At 41.3% G+C, this 26,747-nt stretch overlaps 1 protein-coding gene across 4 annotated transcripts in view; it reads left to right on the forward strand.

Annotated features, from left to right (window-relative positions):
- TMEM263 (transmembrane protein 263) overlaps positions 1 to 26,747 on the forward strand; it is a 348,456-nt gene that overhangs the window by 169,018 nt on the left and 152,691 nt on the right. The window contains exon 2 of one of the 4 annotated variants that reach the window (XM_050955550.1): positions 20,047 to 20,197. The exons of the other annotated variants lie outside the window; for them this stretch is intronic. The gene's annotated coding sequence lies outside the window, so the exon portion shown is untranslated. The remainder of the gene's footprint in view (positions 1 to 20,046; positions 20,198 to 26,747) is intronic. 4 annotated transcript variants of the gene reach the window in all.

A 26,747-nucleotide genomic window follows, 5' to 3' on the forward strand; every position in this document is an offset into this window, starting at 1 on the left:
CAACTCAGATATAAAACGTCTGTTAACTCTAAGCAGCAATGATGGTTGGTTTCCCAGTAAACATGTATTGCAATGAACAACCATCATGTGTATAGCCTTCAAGATGCAGGCATCTAATCGATAAAAGTTAGGCACAATCTCATTTAATTTCAATAGCACATTTTCATCTGAACCCAGTCCCATATACGGACCTCTTGTGTAAAAGGAGTTTTTATTTTTTAATGTCTCAGCCCTGCTTGAGATATTTTGGCAGGTCATTCTGCCCAAAGACTTCAGCTCTCCTGGGTTCTAATACATAAATTTCAGTGCAAACACTCGGAGAACACAGCAGCACGGTAGCCGTTTGTTTACTTTTCAGAATAACTATTGCAGAATGCAAACATCAGCTATATTGAGACACTAAATAAATGTCCAAGCAAGTTTCCTAAGGCTGCAACTTTAGTGAAGATATTTGCAATTTGCCCATGCTGTTTCTGCATCGTTGTTTTGTCTAAGTGTCTATTTCTGTTTTTCAACAGAATTGAAATGAAACCATAGGTGAAATCCTGTCCCAATTGAAGTCAATAGCAAAGCTTCCATTGATTTCAGTGGGACCAGGATTTCTCTCCAAGTATTTAAGAGCCAAGGGCACATTTTTAAAGCAGCAAACAGTAACCACAAAGGAAGGAATTGTTTCTTACATGTATAGCACTGCACAAAGTTGCATCTTCCTCTGAACCAAAATATTGGCTGTTACTTAAGATATCAGATCTGGTAGAACAATTGATAGCCTAAAGCAGTATGGAAATGCTTGTCTTCCTATAATGTGTATAGAGAAAGAGGAAGATGTAGCTGTGACGGGAGTGGGAGGGAGAGTGTGGGTGTATATTTTATATGTACATTATATATTAAAGGCTTTTAACAAAAAATGCTTATTCTAGACAAAAAATTAAAGAGAGACTCTAACGCTAATCAAACCAACATATCTCAGTATATTTTTCTTTTCAGTACAAGGGAGTTCTACCATATATGTTGTGACAAAGTTCCTCCTCTACCTTGGTGGGTCCTGTGCTTATTGGCAGATTTGCTCACCTCAGTGATCTTCCCCACAGTCTGGATCAACTCCTCCTTTGTCTGATCAGGAGTTGGGAGGTTTGGGGAGAACCTGGGCCCGCCCTCTACTCCAGGTTCCAGCCCAGGGCCCTGTGGATTGCAGCTGTCTATAGTGCCTCTTGTAACAGCTGCATGACAGCTACAACTCCCTGGGCTACTTCCCCATGGCCTCCTCCAAACACCTTCCTTATCCTCACCACAAGACCTTCCTCCTGGTGTCTGATAACACTTGTACTCCGTAGTCCTCCAGCAGCACACCCTCACACTCTCAGCTCCTTGTGCCTCTTGCTCCCAGCTTCTCTCTCACACACACACACACACACACACACACACACACACACACACACACACACACACACACACACACACACACACACACACACACACACACACACACACACACACACACACACACACACACACACACACACACACACACACACACACACACACACACACACACACACACACACACACACTCTCTTCCTCTTCTCTGGCTCCTCCCCACCTGACTGGAATGAGCTCCTTTTTAAACCCAGGTACCCTGATTAGCCTGCCTTGATTGGCTGCAGGTGATCTAATGAGCCTGTTTGCCTTAATGGGTTCTAGCAAGTTCCTGATTACTCTAGTGCAGCCTCTGCTCTGGTCATTCAGGGAACAGAAAACTACTCATCCAGTGACCAGTATATTTGCCCTCTACCAGACTCCTGTACCACACTGGTCTGGGTCTGTCACATAATTCTATCCCTTTCTATTGCCTAAAGGATAGCTTTTCATGTTGGGAGAAAGTGAATTACCCATATAGGTCTCTTCCTTTTTCTGGACTGAGACCATATTTTGGCTTCATATGGCTGCACAATTAAAGGTGTGCCCATTCCTCTGGAAGGTTGTTGCTGACACAAGAAAGCAAAGGTGGAAAGAAGTGATGGGCTAAATCTAGGAAAGTTCTTGTGGTAACAACAAAGATATGGCCATAATCTTCTCCTCACATCAACAGAAAAATTCTTTTAAAGGAAAGAGAGAGGATGGGAAGAGGTGGGGAGAGACGTTGAGGGGCCAGATGGATGGATGCATGCATGTCTGGCTCCTTCACTGCAAAAACAGGATGCATGTTTTAATTTAAATGAGCATTGTATGTAGATAAAACAGAATATCCGTGTTCTGCATCACAGAGCTATACGGTGCAGTACTGCCTTTGTCCATATGCGCTGCTATCTAGGAGTCTCAGTGTGAGTGAACCAAGGCTGTTCGGTGAAATATAGTTTTACCAATAGCTGTCACCAAAAGTTCGGACTTGTAAGATGCTGGAAATAGGCATAGTTCCTGAGGTCTGACCCTCTGAGGGGCAGCAGTTTGAGGTCTGCAGAGAGGAACAGGGGGATTACATCTGTATTTTTAGATCTTTTCTTTTTATCTTAGTTTTTCTTGCAGCCTTGTAGCTAGCTTTGCTGTCAGAAGATTCTGGATGATCGGCAAGTCTGTGTTCTGGAAGGGAGTTACAGTAATTAACTTAGTGATCCAACTTTACAGCAGTGCTGTTAGGAATCTTGGGAAGGGAGACCGTCTTCACAAGATTTCATGCTCAACTTTGCACAGCCACAGAGATTTGCAAAATATTTAGATGAATATCAAAAATGTGGAGGGCTTAACTGAACTGAACCTCCAGATGTTTTGTGGTTCATCACAGCCAGAAATTAGATCAAGACGGGAAAAAATATTGGTGCTTGAAAATTTTCATGCAAGGATCTTGATTGGGAATACTATGGTGTGAGTTAGGGCAGCAGGAGAAGTGTCCACTAATCTTGCAGTAAAAGAAGGAAGAAGTTAACCTGAATTTCAGGAAAGCTTTCCTAACAGTGAGATGTTATGGAGCAGTCTCCCACCGGAAGTGTTGGGCACTCCATTTGAGGACACTTAAAACTGGACTGGACTAACTAACTAGTTAACTAGTTAACTCCCATATAAATAACTTTGAGGTGAAATTAAAGTTGCAGGTACATATCAGAAGGAAGAACATCTGACAGATCCCTACTGTGGGGGCCACGTGACCTTGGAAACTTTTGAAAAAACAGTGATGCCTGCAGACACGTGTCCCTCACATCCTCTCTTCCTAGGCCAAAGGTATAAATCAATCACCCCTATCAACAGTCCCTTGGATCCTATATCTCCAGAAGCGCTATTTGTAACTGAGCTATGAAACAGAACTGAGGAGAGAGGTCAGTGTAGCTCTTTGAAGGCAATACATCCAGAGATCAGTATCACACAAGTTCAGTAACTCCTTTTTTCCTTCATGAAACTCCATTGTAAGAGATAAGCTAGCAGTGACTTCCCTGATGAAGTGGGCTGGGGTCCCTGCTAGATAAATAGTAATTGAAGCCTGTTGACAAAACCAGCATCATTTGTGAAAGGATGAGCAGAACTCCATATACTAGCTCTATAGATTCTTGTTTGAGTAGTGTCCCTGTGAGTGCTCCACTGAAGGTTTGTCTGCGTCCTTGCACTGCTGATCGGAAAACTTTGGCAGCAGTCCATCCTGCCCACATCCTGCCCTGTCCATCCTCCTGACACGAGGCTAGCCAGTGTGCACAGGCAATCCCTCCTCAGTCCCTTCTCTACCACAGAGACAACTACTAGAACTCCAAAGTAGAGTGGAGGATGGTGGGTCTTGGAGCACCCATAGAGACACATCTCGAAGAACCATCGTTACTGTGCAAGGTGAGTAACTTCTTCCTATCAAGGGCACACTATGGATACATGCCATAGAAACTGCTATCATCATAAAAGAGTGAGCCGTAAAGTACCCTGGCTGTGAGAGAGACTAGCTAGTGCTGGTTCATAAGAGGGCTGGATACACAGCCTAATCTATGTAGACAGGTTTTGAACTGAGATGACATTACCGTTGGATTTGTCTGCAAATGCCACAAATAGCTTGTTTGATTTCCTGAACTGCTTAGTTTTGCCTAATTAGTAATTAACAGCACTTGACATCCAGGGTGTGCAATCTCCCTTCCTAAGATGCCTACGGGGCTTTGGAAGAATACTGGCAGAGAAATGGATTGATTTAACTGGAAGCTGCAAACTATATTGTCAAAAAAATTGGGTGAATCCTTAGAACTACCTAGTATTTTATATGTAGCTTGAATATGGCATAAGATAGGTTGGTTAATGATGTCTGAAAGTCTCCTGGGTGAGCTGATGACCACCAAAATAGTGCTTTTCAGAGGTGGGCAGGGAGCCAGATCTCAAGAGCTCAATATACCACTCCATGTAAGTTTGGTACAATAACACAATTTAAATTTAGAGTTCAATACTCAATTTAAAAAAAGAGTTCTATACTTGTATGCATAAAAAGAACATACAAAATTAAAAAGAACATTCAGAATTACACATTTTTTATCCTATCTAGTGTAAGAACTGTCAAAGCTCATGCTTCAGGACATACTAACACAAGTTAGGACATAAGTTCCCCTGAGAGCAGCTGAATTCCAGTATGCATTCTTTGGCACCGTCCTCTGAAGCATCTGGTACTGCCTATTGCTGGAGATAGGATTCTGAACTAGGTGGACCCGTGGTCTGATTCTCTCTGACTATTCCAATGTGCTGATGCTGGAGGAAACGTTCCAATGTACTAATATTCCTTCTTAAAATCCGACACTTACATAGTTATGGTAGCTTTATTTCAGTACCACTGTAGTGGGTAATGGTATCATTAAAAGGATACTGTGAACTTTAAAATCATACCAGTGCTTTGAGAGTATGGTAATACGCTCATTAGAAATACTTTAGACACTTTTCAAACCATTTTTACTTTGTTACTAATTACGCCTCATAGCATAAAACTGAAATCCAGAGACGTGAATGTTAACAGCATAATATATTTTTCTGTGATCTTAATGTACTATGTGAAAATAAAGAGCCAGTACCTGGCCCTAGTTTGCTCCCTTTGTGCTACTCAGGAAGGCATGAATGGAGCAGAAAATGACTGCTGGCGATTTCTCCCTGGGTAGGAGAGTCTCCCATAGATAGAGAGATGGCCTGGACAGACACTAGTTTCCTGCAGCCTTCTGGCTATACCGCACTTTGGTGATCCTTGACTGGTAGATGGCCACATGGGAAGTAAAGCCAGCCAACATAATTTAGCCTACACTTCAGACTGCTTCAAGTTGTACAGGAGGTAACTTAGAATGAGCCACAGGAATGGGAGCCTTCACCTGTTGGATCCCTCCTCAGCTGTCTCCAGTGAAACCTGCAATTCAATGTGTTAAGAAATATATAGGATGTTAGTTTCCCTTTTTATCACATATAATGTGTTTTACAGAACTGTACCATAAACAGCCCCCATCTATTGGTACCCCTGCGCCCCTACATTCTACTTAGGTGTCACCATAGCCAGGAGAATGGAGTTGGAGATATCCTATTGTAGTTCTCTTCTACATTTAATCCCTGGTCAGGTGGAATCAAATATTCAAAGCCCTGTAACTGATTTGTTTCTGCCTTTTCTGCACACGTTGGCACAAAAATGAAGAATTAGTGAGGGAGACAGAATCCGTGACATACTGAGTGTGGAGTAAATGTTTGGTAGCTTCAGGCCTGTGGAAAGTGATGCATACAAATGACAGCTCATGATTCTTATGTGAATGCTGTCCTCTTAAAAAAAGCCTTGAAATGCTCTCAGCCATGTGGTTATCCTTTAACAACACCTGGCCCTCTTATTGCTTCTTGATTAGTGCTGTAGTTAATTTGCTATGTTGGAGAAAGTTTTGTTTGAATATCCCATACTGAAGAATGTCATAATCTTCTCTTTCCTTAACTTTTTCAGTTAAATATGGTGGTTTCTATCTCTTCTACTTAGGACAGGCCAGGACAGTATGTGTCTCCTCCTAGTTTTTGTGGTTTTTACCCCTTTGTAACTAGTAGTTGTGACATAGCTTCTTGTATTGTTATTGAGAATTTGCTGATTGTCAGCATAACTTGCATGAGAAGTCAGTCTGTAGTATTTAAATATATACAAAGGTAGTTGATGCAGAAACAATATTTACATTACATTTCTGAGCACCCCACTGTCCATGAGGTTAAAAGGTGCAATAATGTACTGCATCTTTCAGGCTCGAGTTCTAGCTATCTATCCAAGGGTTTTACACTGGAGTCCATCACTATAGGAGCAGGAGTTCAAGTCTGTTTTAGGCAAAAGTGAAATGAGTTGGTGGGGTCTCAGCCTGATCCGTAACATACCTGTACACATCATAAAACCACCACTGTTTTTAGTAGAAAAGGGGTAGTTTGACAGTGTCTGGGGTAGCAAAAGTCATAACTCTGCTACCTTTCCTCAGAGGCCTGGAAGAGCAGGTGGTGGTGCCGATCAGCACAGATATGCATTGGTGGAGCAGCACACATCCATGTCTTAGAATAGCAAGATGGGGCAGGAAACTAGGATTGAGGTCCATTGATAGAGTTGCTGGGGTTGGGGCAGGGGCTTGGGTAAGCATCACTAGACCCTAATTTTCATAAGAAAATCCACTATGAGTTTCAATTGTAAAAAAGGTGAAGATACAATTAGGCAGCTGGCTTGTTTGTTGTGGGATTATTTCTTTTCCATCACAAACCTGAAAAGAGGCACAGCGTAAACAAAAGCTGTTCTGAGCCATCAGTTTGGCCAAAATATGGTCTGTGTGGCTCTCAGTGCAGGGAGCATCTAAAGTCTTTACTGCAGACAAAGAGAAGGGAAGTATTGTTGATATCTGGTGCACCATCTTTCCTCAGACCTTAAAAAAGAAGAAAAAAAGTGGGGGAATGTTTGTTTTGCTTTTTATAAAAGGGATCTTTAACAATTCAAGTTATTATCCCCATCAAGGAAGAAATCAACTAAGAACCTCAGCTCAGAATTTAATCCATCCTTCCCCCAACTCCTCTTCATGCTGTGCTGGTGCCTTGGCAGAAACATCTCCCATCCTTCCTTCGTTCCCATTTCCCTTAAACAATAACTCAACAAACTCCTGTTTGGTGCTGATCCTAGCTGCAGCCTTCAGTCAGCATTGATAATTAGACTTTGAGATAAGCCATCTGCTTGCAGGCGCCTGGTGGTCTCTGGGCTTGAAACAGAGCTACAGAGGCCAGTCACAGGTCTGTAGCAGGAGAAACCTGTCAATGACCCAGCATCTGCTCACCGAGATACTGAGCCGCTCTTGCAATTGAGCACCTACGTGCTGGGGGTTTTAAAATGTCACTGGCCAGGAGAAGAAAACAGCAGCTCTATAAACAGCATTTTCTCTCTCTCTCTCTCTCTCCAAAGGGTGTTGGGGCATGGGGGCTAACGAGGGCAAGCTGGGGAGAAACAGGGAGCTGAATTCAATAATAAATTAAAGATTTCTTCACACATTGAGCGTCTGTGCGCAGGGAGGGAGTGGAAATCTTGCCCAAGTTAATGCTGGCTGGCTGAAAGGAAAAAAATAAATAAATCTACCTCTTAGATGCTGTTTGTTCTGTGTTTTTGGCACTCCTGCCCTCATCTTACAGATCATTAGGAATACTTTAAATTGTGTTGGAAAGGAGACCTAGCATTAAGAGGTTATTTGAGAGGTTTAAAAGCTCACAAACACACAATTACCTAGCCGCACTAGGTTCAGAACTGAGACGCAGAAACTCACTACCTGCGGAATCATCTCTCTTCCTGCCTCTGGTTTTCTTTCCCTAACATTTAACCAAATCCCTTGCTTATTTTGAACTGCTCTGTGCCATTATTCTCACAGTGGATTGCAGTAGTGCATCTTATTAGTGAGCTCCTAGCTAGTCCTGTTGCTATCATGAACAGGAATCTGCCCTAAACCCGCTTTTCTTAATTATTTTCTGATTTTTTACAGAGTACCTCATCTGAACTGAAAGGGAAAAAATGTTTGATTTCCTTTCTTTCCAGTCACAAATGAGAGTTTCGCTCAGATCAAGCCCTCTCTCTTTCTAGTTAGAAGAGGAGAAGGTCAGTAGAAGACTCTCATTTTGTCAGGCAGGAGACTGTAAAGATAAGCTCTGTATTTCAGCTGCTTGAATTGGCCTTGTCCCAGGTGCATACCAGAAAGGGTCTAATGGCCTGATCCAATGCCCCCGGAAGTCAATGGGAGTCTTTCAGCAGATTGAGCCTTAATATTTTGGAGGTTGTGACATTTACTCTTCTAGGGAGCCCCCGACTGGTCGAGTCATGAAGTGTCATTGGTTGTAACCTCAGGTTCCAGAGCACTCCATTCACCCTGCAAGTGGGGAAAGGAGAGAATTGGTTTATTTTGTAATTGATTGTTTTTAATTACTTGGGAGGTGCTCATATTCTGTGGTGAAGAGGGCCATAAAATCACCTAGATAGAAAAGCAGATGCAGCTGAGACATGTGGGATGGGGATGGGGAAGAGTGCCATCCCATCCAATAATTATAGTTGGAGATTGCTGTTCCAGGAAGCAACTTGCCTTTTGGCCATTCCTGCCAGAAGAGATCAGGCTGATGGGAAAGAAAAGAAGAGGGAGTTGGAATAATCAAAGGAAAATGGGGGGAAATCAAAAACGATCCATGAAAATCACCTCAGATTGACGAACTTGAATTACATTTAATTTTAATCCTTAACATTTATCTAAAAGGTGATTGGGGGAAATTTTATTAGGATTCTGTGTCCCTAGAGCCCTACTTTGAAAGAACACTGCACACCATGATAGCTTGCGTGTCTAATTGGAAGTTTTTTCTCTCTTGATCACCTAAAGTCAAATTCATTTACTCTGCTTGAAACAAGGATTTAATTTTTTTTTCTTTTTTTGGCATCAAAAGATGTGTCTCAGACTTGGTGCAGAACCACAGCCTGCTAATCAAGAGAGGGCCCATTACCAAACCTGCTTTATGAATATTCACATCAGAGGGCAGCACCAACCTCATTAGGAAGGGTGTTGCAATCATTATTAAACTGTTGGAGCCCATTATGATTCACAGTGCTGTAATGATGACTGGTACCCACTGAGGGCAGCTGAGAAGAATACTGGAACATAATGATCCTACTTTTTTCTTTGTAAGGCTACAGAGCTTTTAAAGCTTACGGTTTATATCGTTTGTGTCCTTTTCATCCATTGTGTGAAAGTAGTCTTAATATCCCCAATTCTTCTGTAGAAGTGGTGCAAAGAGAAACATCAGAGCAATTAGGTATCCCAAGTACATTACATTTGGGTGATGCTGTTAAGTCGCTAGTACCATTAATTCTTTCAGATATAGGGGTTCTGTTAATGAGGGATTTTTTTTTCTTGTCAATTATACTAAAAGCTTATAAACTGTATCAAGCCCCTCCTGTTCCTTCCTTTTAAGATGAAAAAGACAATGCTATTGTTAAACCTGAGTTTGATCATTCTAGGAACAGCCCTGCTCTAGTTAATGGGTCTTCAGCATTCACTCCCTTCCTTACTTTCCTGCTCTGATGATAAAATGCACTTGAAGATACATCTTAGTACAAATAACCCATGATGTACAAAATCTGTCTGTATTGAGATTCTTGCTCTCCTCAGACACAATGAGGAGAAGAGGTGAGATTGGTTTGTCCAACCCAAAATCTTAACCTTGGCTTGCTTTAATTTACGTAAAATAATGTTGTCTGAATTAGCATATTTAGGGTGGGGTTTTTTTGCATTTATAAGAATCAAAAGCGAATATATGTAGCCATTAGAATTGGCATAAGGAGGAAGAGTAGTGTAGATAACAGACTAACAGATGATGTTGATGGTAGAATGTCCGTGCCTAACAGGGTACAGAATGTGAGTGAAGCCAAACGGCAAAAATTAAGATGTCTCTACACTAATGCGAGCAGCCTAGGGAACAAGATGGAGGAACTAGAGCTACTGGTGCAGAAAGTGAAACCAGATATTATAGGGATAACAGAAACGTGGTGGAATAGTAGTCATGACAGGAGTACAGGTATTGAAGGGTATGTGCTGTTTAGGAAAGACAGAAATAAAGGCAAAGGTGGTGGAGTAGCATTGTACATCAATGAGGAGGTTAACTGTAAAGAAATAAGAACTGATGGAATGGACAAGACAGAGTCTGTCTGGGCAAAAATCATACTGGGAAAGAAAGCTACTAGAGCCTCCCCTGAGATAGTGCTTGGGGTGTGCTACAGACCGCTGGGATCTGATTTGGATATGGACAGAGACCTCTTTAATGTTTTTAAGGAAGTAAACACTAATGGGAAATGTGTGATCATGGGAGACTTTAACTTCCCAGATATAGACTGGAGTACAAGTGCTAGCAGGAATAGTAGAGATCAGATTTTTCTGGATGTGATAGCTGATGGATTCCTTCACCAAGTAGTTGAAGAACCAGCAAGAGGGGATGCCATTTTAGATTTAGTTTTGGTGAGCAGTGAGGACCTCATAGAAGAAATGGTTGTAGGGGACAACCTTGGTTCGAGTGATCATGAGCTAATTCAGTTCAAACTAGATGGAAGGATAAACAAAAATAGATCTGGGACTAGGGCTTTTGATTTCAAAAGGGCTAATTTTAAAGAATTAAGGAAATTAGTTAGGGAAGTGGATTGGACTGAAGAACTTGTGGATCTAAATGTGGAAGAGGCCTGGAATTACTTTAAGTCGCAGCTGCAGAAACTATTGGAAGCCTGCATCCCAAGAAAGGAGAAAAAAACCATAGGCAGGAGTTGTAGACCAAGCTGGATGAGCAAGCATCTCAGAGAGGTGATGAAGAAAAAGCAGAAAGCCTACAAGGAGTGGAAGAAGGGTGGGATTAGCAAGGAAAGCTATCTTAGTGAGGTCAGAACATGTAGGGATAAAGTGAGAAAGGCTAAAAGCCAAGTAGAGTTGAACCTTGCAAAGGGAATTAAAACGAATAGTAAAAGGTTCTATAGCCATATAAATAGGAAGAAAACAAAGGAAGAAGTGGGACCGCTACACACTGAGGATGGAAAGGAGGTTAAGGATAACCTAGGCATGGCCCAATATCTAAATAAGTACTTTGCCTCAGTCTTTAATAAGGCTAATGGGGAGCTTAGGGGTAATGGAAGGATGACAAATGGGAATGAGGATATGGAGGTGGATATTACCACATCTGAGGTAGAAGCCATACTTGAACAGCTTAATGGGACAAAATCAGAGGGCCCGGACAATCTTCATCCGAGAATATTAAAGGAACTGGCGTATGAAATTGCAAGCCCGTTAGCGAGAATTTTCAATGAATCAGTAAACACAGGGGTTGTACCATACGACTGGAGAATTGCTAACATAGTTCCTATCTTTGAGAAAGGGAGAAAGAGTGATCCGAGTAACTATAGGGCTGATAGTTTGACATCTGTAGTATGTAAGGTCTTGGAAAAAATTTTGAAGGAGAAAGTAGTTAAGGACATTGAGGTAATTGGGACAAAGTACAACATGGTTTTACTAAAGGTAGATCGTGCCAAACCAACCTGATCTCCTTCTTTGAGAACGTGTCAGACTATTTAGACAAAGGAAATGCGATAGACCTAATTTACCTCGATTTCAGTAAGGCATTTGACACGGTTCTACATGCGGAATTATTAGTCAAATTGGAAAAGATGGGGATCAATATGACAATTGAAAGGTGGATAAGGAACTGGTTAAAGGGGAGACTACAACGGGTCGTACTGAAGGGTGAACTGTCAGACTGGAAGGAGGTTACTAGTGGAGTTCCTCAAGGATCGGTTCTGGGACCAATCTTATTTAACCTTTTTATTACCGACTTTGGCACAAAAAGCGGGAATGTGCTAATAAAGTTCGCGGATGACACAAAGTTGGGAGGTATTGCTAACACGGAGAAGGACCGGGATATCATACAGGAAGATCTGGACGACCTTGTAAACTGGAGTAATAGTAATGAGATGAAATTTAATAGTGAAAAGTGCAAGGTCATGCACTTAGGGATTAATAATAAGAACTTTAGCTATAGATTGGGGATGCATCAGTTGGAAGCAACAGAGGAGGAGAAGGACCTCACAGGATGACTATGAGCCGCCAATGTGATATGGCCGTGAAAAAAGCTAATGCGGTTTTAGGATACATCAGGCGAGGTATTTCCAGCAAAGATAAGGAGGTGTTAGTACTGTTATATAAGGCGCTGGTGAGACCCCACCTGGAATACTGTGTGCAGTTCTGGTCTCCCATGTTTAAGAAGGATGAATTCAAACTGGAACAGGTTCAGAGACGGGCTACTAGGATGATCCGAGGAATGGAAAACCTGTCATATGAAAGGAGACTCAAAGAGCTTGGCTTGTTTAGTCTAGCCAAAAGAAGGCTGAGGGGGGATATGCTTGCTCTTTATAAATATATCAGAGGGATTAATATTAGGGAGGGAGAGGAATTATTTAAGCTTAGTACCAATGTAGATACAGGAACGAATGGGTATAAAGTGGACACTAGGAAGTTTAGACTTGAAATTAGACAAAGGTTTCTAACCATTAGAGGAGTGAAGTTCTGGAACAGCCTTCCAAGGGGAGTAATGGGGGCAAAAGACATATCTGGCTTTAAGATTAAGCTTGATAAGTTTATGGAAGGGATGGTATGATGGGAGAGCCTAATTTTGGCAATTGATCTTTGATTATCGCCAGATAAGTATGCCCAGTGGTTGGTGATGGGATGTTGGATGGGATGGGATCTGAGTTACTGGAGAGAATTCTTTTCTCAGTGCTGGCTGGTGAGTCTTGCCCACATGCTCAGGTTTTAGCTGATCACCATATTTGGGGTCGGGAAGGAATTTTCCTCCAGGGCAGATTGGCAGAGGCCCTGGAGGTTTTTCACGTTCCCCTGCAGCATGGGGCATGGTTCACTTGCTGGTGGATTCTCTGCAGCTTGAGGTCTTCAAACCGCAATTTGAAGACTTCAGTAACTCAGGCATAGGTTAGGGGTTTGTTATAGAAGTGGATGGGTAGGGTTCTGTGGCCTGCTTTGTGCAGGGGGTCGGACTAGATGATCACATTGGTCCCTTCTGACCCTAGAATCTATGAATCTATGAATCTAGTGCATCTCCTGGGCACAGGCAGAGAGAGGTTTCCAATCACAAGTTTTAAATATGGATGACGCAGTTATATCAAACCAAAGGAATTCATGTGACACTTCCAGTCTTAAATGTGATTGTAGGAAATAAGCAAGGCACAGTAGCTGGGGGAGATCTCTACAGCCTTTTTGGGGTACTCTAGAAAATTCAATTTTTTTTTGTCTTTTAATGACTCACATCACGGTGACCTTCCTTCAACCAAGAAGGGCTAGATGAGACTCCCTTGGAAATCCAGCAGTGCTTCTCCTAGCACATCTTCATGGGGTGCTGCAAAGGCACTCCGTCTCTGGGGCTACACATGCTGTCTCTGCATCTCTTACTGTTTAGGACTGGGACCTGGCTGTCTTGTGTGGCAGTGCAGACTAAATACATCAGTTTTAATGTGGTTTTAATTGACATTTCTTGCTATAGTGTTCTTTTTATAAACATGCAAGAGGCTGTTTCTGCAACTGATGAAGCTGATCATAAATTATTCTGTGATAATGATGCTTTGAAAGAGAGGCTTTATGGGAAACTATCTGTAAATTTCAAGCAGGACAGACATGTGCCAACTAAGAGTACCTCTTTTGTGGGTCTCTCTCCAAATTGGCTTCCCTAGTAACTTTAGTGAGAAATCTTGGTATCTCGGGAGTTCTCTGTTCTCTGGCTACCGTCTTGGGAAATGTGAGTGAATGTGCCCTAGTTGCTTGAAGCATAATTGTTACAGATGATCACAGCAAAAGTAACATTGGTCTTTATAAGATAGAAAAGGAGCGCATCCAACCAACCAACCAACCAGAGTGTTAATTAAATCTAGTGAGGGAAGTGAAGGCATAAAGAGGTCTTGTAATAAGCGGGGCTGAGTACATCTTTTTTGATTAATGATATTGCCGAGTGGATTAATTAGGAGACCATTTCAGATGCTACCTAGAGAGACCCGCTCAGCTGACAGAGTTGTCTAATACTTCATCAAGGGAAAACTGAAATAGGTTTCTTTATGAAGACTGGGACATTTCTCCTTTCCAGTGACTTGGCAGAAATATTAAGCTGTGAAGCAGATGGCCTCTGGCAATAAGAATCTCTAATTAGGCTGTTTACACAGCACATAGTGAAGGCAGAACATTTCTTATCTAGGATCTGTGGGGATGTACCCACAAACAAACCTTTCCAAGATGCATGTTCAGACTGAAAGCTGTGAAATTAGGATGAAGCTAACTCCTCAAGCCCAATAATATCCTCCATTCCTCAGGTTCGGTCATTGACTGTGCTCTTTCTCCCTGAAGTAATACCTGTTTTGAGATGGGACCAGTTCACATCTAGTTTTAGTGAACATCAGGTGGGAGGCAGACTTTGGACAAAGCATTATTGAGTGGCTAAATGGCATACATTGTTGACTGATATCAGACTGCCTTATCTGAGCTGCTGTCATCTTCATTAAACACCTTCATAAAGAAACAAGGGGAAAAAGCTGCAACGTGGGAGCCACTGCAGAACACTCAAAGAGAATCTAGGTTTCTGGACATTTTACTTTCATTTTCATTGTTTTCATTCTACTAGACCTTTCACTCCCAAGATCTCCAGCATGGGGCTCTCTTAAACAAGTGAGGAGAGTTCATCAGAGCTTGCTTTGTGATCAGGGACTCCCATTTCTCTCTATTTACTAGACAGGGAATTTCCCTTACACTAGACCAAGGGATGTTTTTTGTTTTTAACATATTGATATCAAACAAATCTAAACTGATTTCACAAGAGCCCCTGCATCGGCTCTTATAGCTCTCCGTCACCCCTACAGGACTAACTCATGCTTATTAATGCATTTTCCAACTGATAACATTGAGTACAGTAGTACCTCAATGATACGAGCACCAGAGTTACAGACTGACTGGTCTACCAGACACCAAGTGAAACCGGAAGTAACCAATCCGGCAGCAGCAGAGTCTCCCCCTCTCCTCCTCCAAAAAAGCAAATACTGTACTGTGCCTTTATTGCATTTTAAAAGTAGGCACATCTGGGCTGGCTCGCCCCACACCCACCCACCCCTACCTTGCAAACTTAGCTGAATCACGCACACAAAACAAGCTTGCAAGCTTAGCTGAAGCCTGACCTAGAATATCAACTGCTGGATCTGGAGCCCAAAGTGTGCTTTGTTCATAGGTACGGACATTTCGGAGTTATGGACAGCCTCCATTCTTGTGGTGTCTGTAAATGAGGTTCTACTGTATGCACCAAGCCAATGTCTCACCTCCATTAATGCATACCAGAACTGAGATTCCCAATTATATTCTAATGAATTAGTAACAGTACCTAGTTCCTAATAATTCTGCTAGACCCCCATAATAATATAGGATGAGTTATATGGGATCAGCATAGGTCCATCTAGCCCAGCATCCTAACTCTCGTTCAACATTTACATAATACTTTAAGGGGAAATAGAATCTGCTCTTCTATCTGATATACCTGGGCTTGGATGTTCAAAGGAACTTAAGGGAGCGAGGTGCCTAACTCACATTGACTTTCAGTGGATTTTGGCACCTAACCTATGTCGCTTCCTTTGAAAACCCCAGCCCTGGAGAGCTGTGCAAAGCTATCCAGGAAGTGGGGATGAGGAGCGAATGGCAGACGGAATTCCTTCCTGACTTCTCTATGCAATCCATATATGCCTTGAAGCTTGAATCATCCCAAAAGTATCCACCTCATTTTTTCTTGCCAGTGATGGGCCCTGTAATGAGGTTTACAAACCCCATACAGAGCACAGGCAGAAGAGAGAGGAGAGCCTTCCCCACTTACAGGCCACCACACTGACCACACCTCAGCACAGCTGCCAGAATTGCCAATCATGGAGACATGCACCAAAAGCAGGGAACAATAAGGAAAACCAAGCTCATCTATAAAGAAAGGAGGGCAGAAAGAGAAGAGAGGCATATAGCTATATGGGTAGCAAATAAGTACAGTAAAAAGCTTCAGATTTTTAGGTGAGATATTTGAAAGCAAGCTCACTTGGAAGATCATATTAAAAATATTAGTGATAAGTGTAAAGGCAGAATCAGCTTACCTAAAACTATTTTTGGAACTTCCTGGGATAAGAAAGCAGTGCTAATGCTATACAAATCACTAATAAGACCAGTTATTGACTAGAGATGCCTGGCTTTCAGTTGGGCATTGAAAGTGAATTTGAGTAAGCTTGACCCAATCCAAGCTCAGATGTTGCAAATTGCATGTGGTGCCTTAATCACAACACTGCTGTGTTACTACAGGTAGTGCTGGTGAAATGCCATTTCCTTTAAGAATGACGCTTTTAGATGTAACCGTTTGGACTAAAGTCACTGGAAACACTAAGCTAATAGATGATGAATGCTGGGAATTCAGTGGTCAAAATATGGGGTGAAAACTCAGAATGCCTCATGTAAGTAGAGTTGAAGCATGGACAATGGATTTGGGTGAAAAGAAAGACCTAAAAGAGGTTAAAACCTATAGTTTTGAGAAAATGCATTATAATTGAAAAATGATACCTCTTGAGGTAGATATAGAATTGTACAGGAAAATAAAATTCCTTTCCCTCTTTTGAAAGGTGCAAGATACAGCAAATCAATATGTTTCTGATAAGTGGGGATGCTACTGCCAACTGTACACTGATATCTCCAAAGGTGTAAGAAAAGGAAGAGTGGGAACAGCTTTCTGCATTCCTTCACCTGGAGTCAAGAAAGCTGTAAGGATATCAAATTGGGTAGCCTTTTTGCTGGCTGAACTGGCAGGGATAATTCTGGCATTAAACTGGATCATAGATGTGCACCCACCTGCTGTGGTCATCCTCTCTGATTCCTTATTAGGATTAGTGATGACCAGAAATGGCACTTCAGACAGCAGAAATTATATTCTTAATGAAATATTATTGCTATCAACAGAATTGGCACAGTTGGGTGTGATAGTAATAGCATGGATACCAGCGTGTGTAGAGGTGGCAGATAAAGTGGCAAAAAATGCTGTCAAATATGAGCAATTTGACTGAGAAATCCCTTTAAATAAACTGGAGTTTAAAAATCTAATTAAAAATGAGTTAATAGAGGAATAGCAGGAAGTATGGGCAAAAGAAACAGAAGGGAACAAACAGATATGCTCCAGGGTCAAAAATGCTGATATGCTCCAAGGCCCTGAGAACAAGAGTGAAGTGGCTCTATTTCAAATGTTAACTGGTCATTGTGGCTTAAATAGTAATTTGTTTCTATTTGTGGGATGTGCAGGATCCAGGAAATAGCTGATCATCTGTGGGAGATCAAAGAGTGCTCCATCAAAATCGGGTATTTATATGAAAAACTTAAGAGGCTTAAAGTATGAACATTTTCACTGCAACACCTAGTAAGAGCATCAAGAAAATGGGGCCTTCTGAAAAAAGCAGTATTGCAATTCTTAAAGAATACTGGGAAAGATGAAAAACTTGAATTCTTGAATTATCCATGGTGGTAGTCATAGACTGCTTGGCTGTGATAGATTCAGCTAGTGAGTCTGCTGTGCCATAAGACACAAGGCAAAGAAGAAGAAGAAAGCCAGAAGAGTCTGGGATAACAGAGGATCAACAGTCCCACACCAGACCACCTCTAGGGAATGGATAGGGAGGTAAAGGAGGACTGAAAGCCAAGGAGCTTAAAGGCTGATTCATTTTCGGTTAAATTGATAGACTGGGATAATTTCTGCTGAATGAAAAGTTGGGACACCAAAAAGGGGACTGCAGAAAGAGCAGTTGACAGACTCTCACAAAATCACCACTAGGTAAAGTAGTACAGAACAATCATGCTCAGATTTTGGTAGCCCATGGTTTTATATGCAGCACAATGATAGAAAACTTCCCTCCTAAGCAGACAGAGTTAAACCACTTACGCAGGAAACATGCCTACTAGAACAGCCTCATTAACATCCCTTCAGTATCCTGCACTATCAGTCCTTTCCCACCTACTCCTGCTTGTCCAGCCACTTCTTTATGCTAGGCAGTGGAGGATGACTAATGTGCTACTACAGAAAAAGAAGAGCCTTTAACTGGCAAGAGCATTGTTATAGAGCAATAATGCTATTTTTGAATTATAACATGCATTTATTTTACACATCCAACCGTACGCCTGTTTCACTGTACCCTTTTGATTGTATTCTGCCGTGTCACTGATCAAGGTAGAGTTTTAAATCTGATTGAAATATATAATGGCCTGGCTCTCCATTTTGTTACACCAGTTTTATGCCAGTATTGCTTCACTGATATTTAAGTGGCCTGTTCTTTTTTTTTTTTTTTTTTTAGAGATGCTGAGCATCTGCAGTTCCCACTGGCGTCAGTGGGATTTTTGAGTGATAAGCACTTCTGAAAATTAGGTCACTTACATTTAAGTGACTGAATGTAAATTTAGGAGCCTCGCCTAAGGCACACAGTTTTGAAAATTGCAGCCTCGTTCTACTGACAATGATATAAACTAAGAATTGCTATTTATCAGGAGTTTCAGGACTGTGGTTACCTTAACAGTCAAAGAGAACTTGTGACTATTATGAATCTGATCCTTTCCTTTCAATCTGTCAGAGATTATGTCAACTCTGGGTTTCCAGAGTATTTGTGCCTCTGAAATATTCAGTCTGCATATCCTGTATGTAACTCTCAGCCTGTATTGCCTATTTCTAGAGGTGCACGAGTGAGTCTTGTTAGTGGTGCTGAAGTGTTTTGAGATCCTCAGCTAGCAGACTATAGAAGTATGCATCATTATTTGAATTTGTTTCCATGAAACAACCACGCCAGTTTAATGCCACTTTGAACCTTGCTGACTCAGGACGCTCTTTGTGGTAACCATTTATGTTTACACTCTTCAAGTGTCTTATCAATGGGAAATCATTTTCGAACAGGTGTTGGGTTTTTGTTGTTGCTTTGGATTGATACATAGTGGGTTTTTTGCATGTGCAACATCAGTGCAGCCATTTGAAAATCTACCTATGTGTCATGTTCTTTTTGATAACGCCCTTTACTAATCATTGTCTTAGGGGACAGGATGCATTCCCACATATAATTATCCTGTCTCCGTTCAGACTTCAGCAGAAGATGAAATGAGTACTTTTCAGTCATCTTGAAGCAGTCCTCCGGCTTCCAACCCACACTCTAATTTCAGATGTCAAGATTCCTCTGTGAAGCTGAAATTCCGTTTTCAAAGAATAGGAGGGAATCACATATGAATTAGGAATAAGCTCATAATATCAGTGTTTGATGTTTAAATGCATAGTTGATTGTGCAGTTTTAGTGTGTGTCTCTGTCTATATTATGTATAATGACCTCTGTGTGCACACATGGGTTGTCAGCAAGGTTTGACCCTTTTACACCAAAGCATTGTCCACTACTGCATGAGCCAGATCAACTCCATTAGCTGGTGTCAAAAGTAGGCTGTTATACCCTCAGTGAACAGCAATTAAAGGGAGACATGACACACATTTTGCCTCTGTGTCACATGTACCCTACGTATTTATAATCCATGTATATATGTGTGCACATATTTTAGCAGAAGTGAGTATCCTATTTAAAGTTACATAAGTGTTTCCATTTGAACACCCTGTTCTCAGTCACTCATATCTCAAACTTTTTGATTCTCAAACTGTCACTTTTGTGAGAACATTTCTTTAAGAGAGCCATGCTTGGGAGTCAGCTCCATCTAGCCTGACTGAGCACAAGGAGCTACAGTGCTACAGAGACTCCTGGAAAGTGGTCAGACTTTGCAAATGGTTTAGTCTTACTTCTGATTAATAACCATCTCCCTCAGCTTTGTCTAAGGCTTCTTCATAAGAACTCACAAATATTACAACTTTGACGCCTGAAATCATCCAAAGGTGAATATTTTTAGGAATTCCAACAAGAACAGCTCAGGCATTTTTGAATACAAAGGGAGTGGATAAAACATTCTTAGAAAATGCCTGTGACTTTATTTTTTACAGCTGTGGTACCAAACAGCTAGAAAGCTGAAATTTGTCATGGAGATGGCCCTTGTTGAGAAGGCTTCCATTGAAAATCCTCAGTAACCTTTCCTTCATCTACCGAGCCTCTTATACGATAAGAGGGGCCCAGATCCTAAGGTCTGCAGGAGAGGTACTGCTGACTGTGTACAGTGTCAAGACTTTCTGAGAATGTCAAGCTGAATAGTTCCTTATTTATGAAATTTCTTCTTATTTTTTAATTTCAACCATCCCATCTATGTACGTAAACAGTAAAGATTAAGAGATTGTTATGTGTGCATGGTTGCATGCTCAAAAGTCAGGGAATATTTTTAAGGCTGTTTGCACAATTTTGATTCCTTCCTTTTGTGTATGTGTATTGTGGTATAGTCTTTAATTACAGGATTATATACTGTTCCTCAAATACAAATGCAGTTTTTTGTTCAACCTTAAATACCATGTATAGCATCTTCTACATTTTTTCATTCTTGAGTACTTACACTGCTTTCATTAGCCTAATGGTTTAGGCTGTTTATAGACTTTTTGTATGAATTCCTTTCTCTCGAGTCCCACTGAAGTCAGTGGATCTCAGTGTAGGCACAAGGATTTGGGCCATAGCTAGCAACCATGTATTACACAATACATTTTTTAATTAGCAACACCTCCTTCCTTGGGTGACTTTTAGAATTAAAAGGGCTCCAAAAAGAAGTTTTCTATCACTGGAAAAGGGATGCTCCCAGCTACCCAGTTGCATAGAGCACACTTGCTTCTAATCCTTGAAAGTCCCAAGTTATTGAAACACCATTATTATAGGTATAAAACTGGTTTAGGAAATATTAGAGGTTTCTAAAATACAGTTACCGTTTTCCTTTGCTTCCAAGTCATACACAGTTGGATTCTGAGTACTAAGGTGGCCTGGTTTCATAGGTGGAGAAATATGGAAATAGGGCCAATAAAATAATTCAAAACTTTCTAAAACACTTCTAAAATAGCTTTTCTGTAAAATGTATCATATATGGAGTGGTGTGATGAACAATATAAAGGCTTTATTGATGCTCCTTTTGAAGTGATCTGCATAACTTGCTTGTCACCTAATAAAGCCTTTTCACTACACCACATCATCTTGTATTCTGTATAAAATACTTAGAAACCCACACTCAGAATGCTAACATTGGATAGTGAGGAAAATAACCATCTGATGGCTCAACCCTGCAAGTAGTTAAGCATCTTCTACTCCCAGCTAAGGGCAGGTCTACACTTAAAATGCTGTAGTGGTGCAGCTGCACCGCTGTAGCACTTTAGTGAAGGCACTCTACTCCCATGGGAGAGCTTCTCTTGTCAGCATAGTTAAACCACCTCCACGAGAGGCGGTAGCTATGTTGACGGAAGAAGAGCTCCTGTCATGGTACAATTCCCCACTCTGAACCTTAGCGTCCAAGAGATGGGGTACCAGCATGAATTCCTCTAAGCTCAGTTACCAGCTTAGAACCTGTAGCGCTGCCACCAACCAGGAATTCCAGTGCCTGGTACACTCTGGTCCCCCCCAAACCTTGCCCGGGGACCCCCCAGACCCAGACCCTCTGGATCTTAACACAAGGAAAGTAAACCCTTTCCCTCACCGTTGCCTCTCCCAGGCTTCCCCTCCCTGGGTTACCCTGGAAGATCACTGTGTGATTCAAACTCCTTGAATCTTGAAACAGAGAGGACAATTCACCTTCCTCCCTCCTTCTCTTTCCCCCTCCCAGACTCTTCCTGAGAGAAAGTAATCCTGGCACAGAGAGAAATCAGCCTCTCTCTCCCTCTTCCCTCCTTTCTCCCCACCAATTCCCTGGTGAATCCAGACCCAGTCCCCTGAGATCTCACCAGAATAAAAAAACAATTAGGTTCTTAAACAAGAAAAGCTTTTAATTAAAGAAAGAAAAAACAGTAAAAATTATCTTTGTAAATTTTTAAAAAATGGAATAGGTACAGGGTCTTTCAGCTATAGACACTAGGAATACCCTCCCAGCCTAAGTATACAAGTACAAATTAAAATCTTTTCAGCAAAATACCAATTTGAACTCCTTCCAGCCAAATACACATTTGAACTTCTTCCAACCAAATACACATTTGCAAATAAAGAAAACAATCATAAGCCTAACTCGCTTTATCTACCTAGTACTCACTAGTCTGAACTTATAAGAGCCTGTATTGGAGAGAAACCTGGTTGCACGTTTGGTCCCTCTGAGCCCCCAGAGTGAACAACAACCAAAAAGTATCAGCAGACACAGAAAACTTCCCTCCCTCAAGATTTGAAAGTATCCTGTCCTCTGATTGGTCCTCTGGTCAGGTGACAACCAGGCTCACTGTTCTTGTTAACCCTTTCCAGGCAAAGAGATACGAAGCACTTCTGTTCTATTAACTCTTACTTATCTGTTTATGACAGCTCCCGTCACATAGCACTGTCTACACCGGGGATGAGGTCATTATAACTGTGTCACTCGGGTGTGGATTTTTCATACCCCTGAATGATGATGTTAAACCAATGTAAATTTATAGCTGTACTATTGAAGAGTGAAGTCCTTAATGGAGACCACATAACCTTTCTAGCTTTGATGATTGACTATCTCAAGAAGAGGCCAGTGAATTTGCATCGCGGTGGTGTTTGAGCTAAGGTAATGCTCTTGCTGGTGGCTTGGCACCCATCTGGAGGACTGTGACATAACAAGAGCAGGTCTCTGTTACAGATATTTCTAAGGGACCTACACTGTAGTAGCGAAACTCTTTAATCCGTTCAGCATAGTATAAATTCTGATTTGGGGCCCATGTATTTTATTTGCAGAGGTGGGAAGATATGTAACTCGTTATGGTTACTTAGGAGATTGGATTCTAAAATCAAATACAACCCAAAATTTATATGCCATTTATATTTTCAAAATATAATATTAATCATTTTGTAATGTGACACTTCAGTTTCCTTTTTGTAACTTTAATTGGGGATCAGAAAAAAACTGTGATCTATGCTAATTGGAGATGGCAGTTTGTAACTGAGTAGTTGGCGTGAAATAATAAGATGGGTTGCATTGTGTTGCGGAATCAGGCAATTGAGGAATGAATACTGTACTGTCTTGTGGAAGCGAATCTAGGCATACACTCAGGTATGAGGTTAACTCTTTTATCAGCAGAGTTCGCTCTGCACTCTATCTATTTGGTCACAACTTCCAGTAGTGTGGAGATTCTCAGATTAGAATATGGGTGCCTTAAAAGGACTAATCATTGCACATTTATATAATTAAATAGCAGATCTTTATTTATAGAGTACCTCTGCCTAGCTACATTGCAAGTAGCTGTGCGCTGTACTGCTATGCAGTTTGAGGTTAGAAATGGATTCACAAGCTTTTGACAAGTTTCAAACTGGTAGCCATGTTAGTCTGTATCAGCAAAAAGAATGAGGGTACTTGTGGCACCTTAGAGATTAACACATTTATTTGGGCATAAGCTTTCGTGGGCTAAAACTGACTTCATCAGATGCGTGGAATGGAAAATACAGTAGGAAGATATATATATAATATGTATATATACAGAGAACATGAAAAGATGGAGGTTGCCTTACCAACTCTAACGAGACAAATCAGTTAAAGTGGGCTATTATCAGGAGCGATCACTTTTGTAGTGTCTCCAAAGGTCTGTGAGAGTGAGGGATCATCCTTCAGGATAGGTTGTAGATCCTTGATGATGCACTGGAGAGATTTTAGCTGGGGGCTGAAGGTGACGGCTAGTGGTGTTCTGTTACTTTCTTTGTTGGGCCTGTCCTATAGTAGGTGACTTCTGGGTACTCTAGCTGTCACCTTCAGCCCCCAACTAAAACCTTTCCAGCGCATCATCAAGGATCTACAACCTATCCTGAAGAATGAAGGACAATTCCTCATTCTCACAGACCTTGGGAGACAGGCCAGTCCTCGCTTACGGACAGCCCCCCAACCTGAAGCAAATACTCACCAGCAACTACACAACAAAAACACTAACCCAGGAACCTATCCTTGCAACAAACCCCATTGCCAACTCTGTCCACATATGTATTCAAAGGACACCATCATAGGACCTAATCAATCAGCCACACCATCAGGGGCTCATTCACCTGCACATTTACCAATGTGATATATGCCATCATGTACGAGCAGTGCCCCTCTGCCATGTACATTGGCCAAACCGGACAGTCTCTACGCAAAAGAATAAATGGACACAAATCTGACATCAAGAATTATAATATTAAAAAACTAGTTGGAGAACACTTCAACCTCCCTGGTCACTCAATTCTTCAACACAAAAAGGTTCAAAAACAGACTCCAATGAGAAACTGCAGAACTGGAATTAATTTAATGACACCATCAAATTAGGCCTGAATAAAGACTGGGAGTGGATGGGTCATTACACAAACTAAAAACTATTTCCCCCATGCTAATTTTCCCCCTACAGTTACTCACACCTTCTTGTCAACTGTTTGAAAGGGGCCATCTTGATTACCTCTACAAAAGTGATTTCTTCTCCTGCTGATAATAGCCCACTTTAATCGATTTGTCTCCTTAGAGTTGGTAAAGGAAACCCCCATCTTTTCATGTTCTCTGTGTGTATATATATATATATCTTTCTACTGTATTTTCCACTCCATGCATCTGATGAAGTGGGTTTTAGCCCATGAAAGCTTGTGCCCAAATACATTTGTTAGTCTCTAAGGTGCCACAAGTACTACATAAGCTTTTGAATGTATATCTGTTTTCCTTCATCGAAGTGTTGCATGAATGGTTTAGCCAGGTGGAGAGGAGCTGGTGAGCTTGCTCCTTGAGGCGAGAGTGCTGGGAGGCCAAAGCTGATAAATCTCTTCATGGATGAAGGCAACAGATCCACATTTGTCAATAAGAGCAGTTACTGCAGGAGCACAGGGTAATGAGGAAAGGTCTTATTTACTCTGCAGCTGTCCTTACAGGGAAAGATGTTTAATGGCAGCTTTGTTCGCAGTATCTTGAAATCCCAGTGCTCCAGTCTGGTATAATGGACTGTGTTAGTAAGCACTGTCACTCGTACACTTGCTAATACAATATGATATTAGGAGATGATAATTTGCATACCATCCAAGAATAATCTTATTTTATATAAATGGGAATAAAATCCCTTTAAATATTATTAAAAGGATGAGCATTACATTTGGCTTCACCCTTAAAACAGATACAGGGTGAGCCTAATAGACGTTCAGAAAGACCATAGACTGGAAGAGGTAGGATGGGGAAAGTGATGACTTAAAGGAATATCCCCAAAAAGTTGTATACTCAACACCTTCCTGAGGGTTCTAAGAGTTCCTTTTGAAACTCTGTGCATTATATCTGAATACCTTTCCCAGACCTGAAGAAGAACTCTGGGTAAGCTCAAAAGCTTGTATCTCTTACCAACAGAAGTTGGTCCAATAAAATATATTGCCTCACCCACCTTGTTTCTCTGTTATATCAAAGAAATTTGGTGAGGTGGCTGGGAAAGATTGCATATCTAGAAATGCTGTTTTTTTATTGAACCTCTGATACAGTTGAATGCATGCCAGAGAGGAAACAGCCTAATGAGCTTATTCAAAGGTGTTGAAATAAAGATAACTAGAATGGTGATGAGGGTTCACACCTTTTACTCCAGTCTGTCAGGAGTATAAACTGGGAAAGAGCTATAGAGGTGGGGAAGCATCTCTGATGGCCAGTGGAATGGGTCAGGTAGCTGTCTCTGCCAGCACCTTATGGTCTAGCAGCAAACGCTGGAAACATAGACAGCCTCTGAGGATGTCTTACAGTTTACTTTAACAAAAATAGTAACTACAAGATTTTACCCTCTCTAATCTGTCTGTTACCCAGCCCTATGTTAAAATAGCCTAAATAAGGACCTAAAATAAATAGACATTGCCCTCTCAGGCCTTAACCCAAGAAAGAAAAGATGAAAGCTTTATATCAAGGGCCATGCAACCCCTTGCCTATCCTTCGTGCGGTCCTATCTGCAAAACTGTCACCACCACACACATTTGTCTAGTAGCGTCTTGTAAGTCTGGGCACCAACAGCAATTTAAACAAACACCTGCATGCAAGGGAAGCGTCTTTCCCTCCTGTTGTGCCCTACCTAATTTCTATAGGCCATCTTTGCCTTCCCTAACCCGATCCTGAAAGTTCCTTGATGACTTTGCATGCCATCCTATGCTGTTTGTCTGGCTAGAAGTCTTATTAGAGTAAACCAAAACCTCCAGCCACTCCCTGAATTCAGTCACAAGCAACTTCAAACAATCTTTAAAAATTGCAAAGGCATGGTTGACATGTGCCCTTGGGGCTGCTTGGGCATAGTGATAAACTCTTCTTACCACCTAGCAGAATAGACTCTTATGCTCTGTGAGCCTGGACACTTAGAAGGGTTGTTGGGATGGATCGAAGAAGCAGGCAGCATTATCTCCTGCAAATGGTAACCAATCTTGTTTGTCTTAGCAATTGGCTCACCAAGAAGTAGGACTGAGTGGACTTGTAGTTTCTAAAGTTTTACATTTTTTAATTTTTGAACGCAGTGGGGTTTTTTGTACATAATTCTACATTTGTAAGTTCAACTTTCATGATAAAGAGATACTTGTATGAGTATCTACAGTACTTATATGAGGTGAATTGAAAAATACATTTTTTTTGTTTTTTACAGTGCAAATATTTGTAATAAAA

The sequence above is a fragment of the Gopherus flavomarginatus genome, chromosome 5 (assembly GCF_025201925.1).
Source record: "Gopherus flavomarginatus isolate rGopFla2 chromosome 5, rGopFla2.mat.asm, whole genome shotgun sequence".
In the NCBI taxonomy this organism is placed as follows: domain Eukaryota; kingdom Metazoa; phylum Chordata; order Testudines; family Testudinidae; genus Gopherus; species Gopherus flavomarginatus.